The 6,569-nt window shown below is 43.1% G+C and overlaps 1 long non-coding RNA gene and 1 other non-coding gene across 2 annotated transcripts; both read right to left on the bottom strand.

Moving 5' to 3' along the window:
- Positions 1-1,842: 1,842 nt before the first annotated feature.
- On the bottom strand, positions 1,843-6,258 carry LOC147611391 (uncharacterized). The gene is made up of 2 exons (XR_015263746.1): positions 6,082-6,258; positions 1,843-2,622 (listed from the first exon to the last, which is right to left on the bottom strand). It is a non-coding gene; the product is annotated as an uncharacterized LOC147611391 (long non-coding RNA).
- On the bottom strand, positions 5,707-5,787 carry LOC147611392 (small nucleolar RNA Z195/SNORD33/SNORD32 family). The gene has a single exon (XR_015263846.1). It is a non-coding gene; the product is annotated as a small nucleolar RNA Z195/SNORD33/SNORD32 family (small nucleolar RNA).
- Positions 6,259-6,569: the final 311 nt, after the last annotated feature.

The following is a 6,569-nucleotide window of genomic DNA, read 5'->3' on the forward strand; positions in this document are numbered from 1 at the left end:
TAATAGACCAACACTTCAAGTGTGCTGAACATGGGCACATAAAGCTAACTACATATGGATAGTGGTCTGCTCACTTTTTCTATTGGATTACATGGTAGATTAGAGAGATCAGAGCACCCCTTGGAGGATTTTAGAGGCTACACCTTGCAGAGGGTGAGGGTGATTGGTTTTCAGGCACGGGCATGGCACATAGATCCAGCACCGACCAAGGTGGCCAGGGAGAGACTTTGGCGGTTTTGGATTTGGAAGTGTCGACCTCTCATGCGGTTGTAGTGGGACCCTGGAGAGTGGACTTGGCATGATCCCACAGATCGGGTGGAGACTCTGGATGCCCCTTTCTTTGCATGTACAGTGCAGCTCAGCCATAGGATCCAGATGCCGGAGATAGATGGCACACCGGAGCAGCAGCACGCTGGCAGTCTCAAGGCCTATCACAACACTTCCTTTCAAATTTCTAGAAGAGACTTTGGGACAGCTTTCGGTCGAGGAAGATCACTCTCTTCCTTTCACCTGACGACACACAAGGGTCTAGCGATTGGTACTTGGCTAGTAGTCAGAGGTTGGTCAGCATCTTGCTTGAGGTGCGGCCATCCCCAGCAATCTTAGCAACATTGCCTTTGGGATTTCCCAAAGCCTCAGTAGATTTGGCAGCTGATTCTCTGCAACTTCGCTATGGAAAGGTCATCGACCCGGATCATCACTTGGGGTACAGTTGCTTGGGCCACTGAGGCTAGAGTGGTCAGGACTTATGAGGAGGATGGGGGAGGACTAGCCCTTCAGGTCTTCCACCATCGTATTCTCGTAGTACCAGTCATAGCCCCAACGGCAGGTATCTAGCGACCAGCTTATGCCAGCGATGGGAGATTTGTAGTAGCATAGCAGCTTGGCACATCTGGCATGCTAGATGTAGCGAGGGCATCGAGGATACCCACACTCCGCCAGCTGAGACCATCAAGAGTATATGGCTCGATATCATTCACACCCTCTGCGGTCAGTGGGGTGGGGGAAGCTACAGGGAGGTGACCGCATGTGGAAGTGGCAAGAAGCCTTCTTGAGACTTTGGAGGCCTGGCCCTTTCCTCACAGATAGAGGCGGTGACCCCATTTGCCATTACAGACCACCTGTAGGGTTGTTCCCCCCACGGCCAGCCGGAGGAGAAACGTCTCTTTCCCTTTGATCATTTGTCTCCCACCTTTGAGGTGAGGCTGTATTTAGCCCGTCATGGTTATACTTACTATTTTGCAATTGTTTTTCTTTAACTAATTGAAGAATCTTTTTCTCGAGAAAAAAAAAATCCATATTGAGATTGCAGTATAGGGGTTACTTAGAAACAATACGGTTCTTAGCAATGAACTGGGAGACATGTATGCCAAAAGTGCTACCCTTGCAAAGTTCAAGGGAACAAATGCATGATGAGATTGTTAGACAAGGGTTGTTGAGAAAAGATCATTCAATGGGCTCTATTTTGGTTGACATGTATGCTCTTGCAAAAGCACACAGGATATGTATGCCAAATGTGATTCTCTTGCAAGAGTATGAGGGGAATGGGTGCATGATGAATTATTTGACAAGAGTCGCTGGGAAGCTTGGCATTACTTTGGTGGATATGGATGCCATATGTAGTGCTATTGGGGAAGCACAAAAGAGTGCTTGAGGAGCTCCCTTGTTGGGGATGTTCTCTTGGACAAGACTAATCTAGGAATTGAGATGACAAAGTTGTGAATTATTTGGAAGCATGTGGTGGTAGCGTAGTGGAAACCATGGAAGAAATGCAACTCAAGGGCCTCTTTCCAAATGCAAAAACCATTGCTTGCATTTTGAAAGCCCATGGCAGCATGACACTGGGAAAGAATTCATGATGACATTTCTAGACCGAGGTTTACTATTGGTTACAAACGTTGAGTTGTATTGAATGGATGCAACAAACAACTTTCCCCAAATGCAAAGATCTTACTTGCATCTTGATGTTCAGTGCGGTAGCGTAGGAGCAGCTGGCAACATGGAACAAATCCATGTTAAGGTTGCCACATGAGAAAGCATTGACCTGTTTTGAATGGATCCAATATCATGTTGCAATTGTTGTCGCCGCAAGATATGCCTAATAGGACCACAACAAGCAATCACTGAACTGCTTTGACTGTATGCAACATGAGGCCTCTCCTCTCATGAGTAAGCATTGACCCGTTTAAAATGGATCCACCAACATCATGCTTTAGAAGTTGTAATTGCAAGATATGCCCAATAGCACCACAACGAGCAAGCATTGAACTGCTTGAATTTCTACGGCACGAGGCCTTCCCTTAGACGCACTGACCTTGCTTGCACCTTGATAGCCTGTTTGCAGACAAGGAGTAACAAATTCATGCTAAGATTGCCCATATGAGCAACCACTAAATGAGGAGCATGAGGCCTCTCCCCACATAGAGTGATTACTTGCATCTTGAAAGCCTGTGGAGCATAGAGAGACTGACAAGATGGAACAAATTCATGCTGGTTTCTGCTACCGCAAGACATGCCCAAGGCGAGCAAGCACTAAATGGTACTGAATGGATGCAACAAGAGGCCTCTCCTTAGACACTGCCCTCGCTTCCAACTTGATAGCTCGTAGCAACATGGGAGCATCTGACAAGGGGTAACAAATTCATTTTGAGATTGCGTGTATGAGCAAGCATTGAACTATTTTGAATGGAGCACAATTCCTCAGTATTGATGTTGCTTGCATCTTGATAACCTCTGAGTCGTGATGACAACATATGAGCAGCTCACAAAGGAAAAAACATTTTCATAACAAAATTGCCATAATAAGTGCAGAATAGGTATGCCAAGTGTGCTGCACAGTGAGGAAGCACTAGACTAACTGAAATGCTTGCACTGCAAGTAGCAAACAAGTAGGATTACAATGAGATTTCTAGATAAGGGTACTAGAGGGTCAATATGTATGACAATCTTGCAATGACTGCTTAAAGAGCTCCTTGCTTGGGATGTTTTCTCTTGGAAATCTATTATTCCCATGCAAGGCAGCATTCGGATGTTGCTTCAATAAAATGCCATGAAACGGCCTCTCTACAAATGTCGTAGTAGAGAACTATTTTGAATGGATGATATAGTAGGGCCTCTCACCAAAGGTAGATAGTGACTTTCATTTACTTTGCATATGGCAACTTATAAGGGAGGACAGGTTATGAGAAGATTGTCAAACATAATGGATATGCATGTTAAGTGAGATGCTATTCCACAAGAACTATGAGCGCTTGAGGAGGGATTTTCTTGGCACAAATGTAGGATCCACCCACCAATATAGCCAAGGTGAGCAAGAGTTGAACTTTTTTGAACAATTGCTTTATCATAGCTAACAAGGTGCACAAGTCATGATGAGCTTGCTAGATATGGACCATTCAAACATGGTATCATGCTTTGTACTGCTTTTGGTAGATTTGTCTGCTGATTGTGGTGCTGTACCAAATGCTTAATGAGCTACTTTCTCCACATTTTGCTAAAATAAACACAATATATACAAAAAAAGGATTATAAGCAAGCAACAAAGTATTGAAGAAATGTGTTGTGATAGCCTCTCTCAAGATGCATTTGCGTTTGCTTAGCTCATCAAAACCTGCAACTTGTGGCAGCATATGCAATTGATCAGGGAACACGAATTTGCAATGGGACGAATTGTCACATATAGGTTGCTTGGTAATGATGTTCTTGGCACTGCTCACGTGGTATGTATGTACCTAGTGTGGTGCTCTCAAGAGAGCACGGGCACTCTTTCGTACATGTGCAATTTGGCCAACAAGATTAAGTCGATAAATGACATAGAGCAAGGGAATTTCCAATTATATTCTTGCATTTTGAAATCCTGGACAACATAGGAGCAGTGATAGGGAGGAACAAATTTATGGTTGTATTGCTTGACAAAGGATTTTTGGAACAGTTCTGTGCTTTGAAATGCTTTGTTGGGTATATTTGACAAGTGCAACGCTCATGGCAACGCACAAATGTTTGACAAGTCTACATTGTCAATGTTCGAGGTTTTGCACATGTCAAGTTTGGTGCTTATGCAAATGTTTGAAAGTTCTTGAGGGGATTTCTTCTCAATCTCAGCTTCAAGTGCAGGATGCACACAGCAAAAGCAAGTTCAGTTTTAAGGAGCAAAAAATTATTTATTTTGGACATTTGAGTATTGTAGAACGCACTAATCTCTTTTAGAAGTTGAGTATCGTACTACTGCACCGATGCAATGCAATGGCTTTTTCCTCTGTATTGACTTCAATCACAATTGGACCACTCTATAAATATGTGTACTAAGGTATTATGCATGTGTATGTTTAGTCTTCATATTTTCTGTTATGCTTCATTTAGAAAAAAGAAACGGCATTTAGATGTTACCTAGAGAATGTGTGTGGCCTAGAGACTTTACATGTGCGCGCACACACACACATATATATATATATATATATACCTAGGAGCTATGTGAGCATGATAACCTAAAGTTGTATTGGCAGCTAATGAGCCCATGGTCTGCTTCTGACATTAAGAAAAATTTTCGTGCAAATAGACGGTTGCCAACAACTAATGGTAGTTGCTTCTGACATTAAGAAAAATTTTCATGCAAATAGACGGTTGCCAACAACTAATGGTAGTTATTTAACAGTTCATGTTAAATTCTGACTAACACATTAGTTAAATTTATCGGATTGAGCTCATTAGCATGGTCTGCTACCAACATTAAGGGCAATTTCACGCAAGGAGGGTTGCCAACTATTAATGGTAGTTATGTTAAGTTCTAACCAAAGCATTAGTTGAACATTCATTGGATTAATATCACAAACCTAGAGCATGTGTCGCCTAAAGTCTTTACATATGAGCGCACATATATATATATAAATATACCTAGGAGCTATATGAGCATGCTAACCTAAAGTTGTATTGGCAGCTAATGAGCATGGTCTGCTACTGACATTTAGGGGTAATTTCATGCGTGTAGAGGGTTGCCAACTATTAATGGTAGTTATTTAACAGTTCATGTTAAATTCTGAATAAGGCATTAGTTGAACATTCATCGGATTGAGCTAATGAGCATGGTCTGCTACAGACATTAAGGATAATTTCACGCATAGAGGGTTGCCAACCATTAATGGTAGTAAGGCATTAGTTGAACATTCATCGGATTGATATCACAAGCCTTAAGGAATGTATAACTTAACTCTCTTGCGAGCCTCTCTCTTCAATGCGTGCACGGCCTTAGGGCAGGGTACTGAAGTGTAAACTCTACCTCTTTGGCCCTACACTTAGTCCCAAGTAGACACATACAAACAGAAAAGGGGAAGGGAGGGGGGAAGAGACTTATGCATAGCTGAAATCAATTAGGGAATACGTCTGGAGATTAATATAGGTCTCAGAAGGGCACCTACCTTAGCCAAATTAGTCAAATAATTGCACCAATGCGTTGAGGGTATGACGTTGCGCAGGTGGATGCTATGAACTAACATTAGAGCTATGCCGTGCAACAAGGACATAACATGGTTCCCTTTCTGTAGAGTACTCGAAATTATGCTAGACAAGAAGAACCCCTGCAGCTTCAGTCGAAAGATGGTGATTTAACATGAATATAATCATATAATTCATGAGAGGGTTTCGATCATCATCGGCTGCGAAGAGTTCACTGCAGAATTACTATCTCAGGTGATACACTAGAATGATTCCTTATTGCCGTCAGATGGTAGTGCATGTAGTGTGTCATCACAAGGAATACAGAACAGGTCTGTAAAGTATATCGTCATTCGGCAAGGAAAACCCTAACCCTAACAGGAAATACCCTAACCTAACCCTAACACGCAATTATCAAGAGATTGCCTCTACCTATCCCTAATCATAGCACATTACAATGCTCAACAACGTTAATTTAACTATTCCCAAGGAAATCAGAGCAAAGGTCGAATCCTCATGGGCATGTAGGACTGGGGCGACATACAAACTCATCATCTTCCCAAACAAGACAGAAGCTATGAAGGAAGAGCAACAGAGAGGCGAACTGTTTGCAGCAAAAAAAGTAACGGGAGGGAGGGAGAGAGGCTCACTCACCCGAGTCGCAGCTTGCAAGATCAGAGAGATTGTTGTTGGCCTGCTCACGAGGTGCGATTCAATGGCAAACTTCTTCGCCTCCCCGCACCAGATACACGCAGGCCGAGCCACAAGCTCACACTAGAGTTCTCTTTCTGCGCAGGGAATCGTATACATTTGTATCCACGGGAGTCTAGGGTTAGGGTTTGTAAGGGGTTGTCCAACCGGCGGAATTCATAACAAGTCCGGATAAATGTGAATCCCCGGGAGCCCGTGCCTTGCACGCTCATCAAACCCTTGCCACATGCACATATGAAAGTAGCACATTGTGCTCATCAAACCCCCCCTTTTTTTTTCGAGGAAGGATACTATATTATTAATATGGGTTAATTACAAAAAAGTTGGGCTCTCGCCTGTGAACTGCAGGCTAGGTACTGAGGAGTCGTCGCTTAGCACAGTCCAGCAACTCAGAGCTAAAGGGTTCAGTGAGTACTTTTAGTTCTGCTACA

This window comes from Cibotium barometz, chromosome 47 (genome assembly GCF_041138505.1).
Source record: "Cibotium barometz isolate CiBa-2024 chromosome 47, ASM4113850v1, whole genome shotgun sequence".
Classification (NCBI taxonomy): domain Eukaryota; kingdom Viridiplantae; phylum Streptophyta; class Polypodiopsida; order Cyatheales; family Cibotiaceae; genus Cibotium; species Cibotium barometz.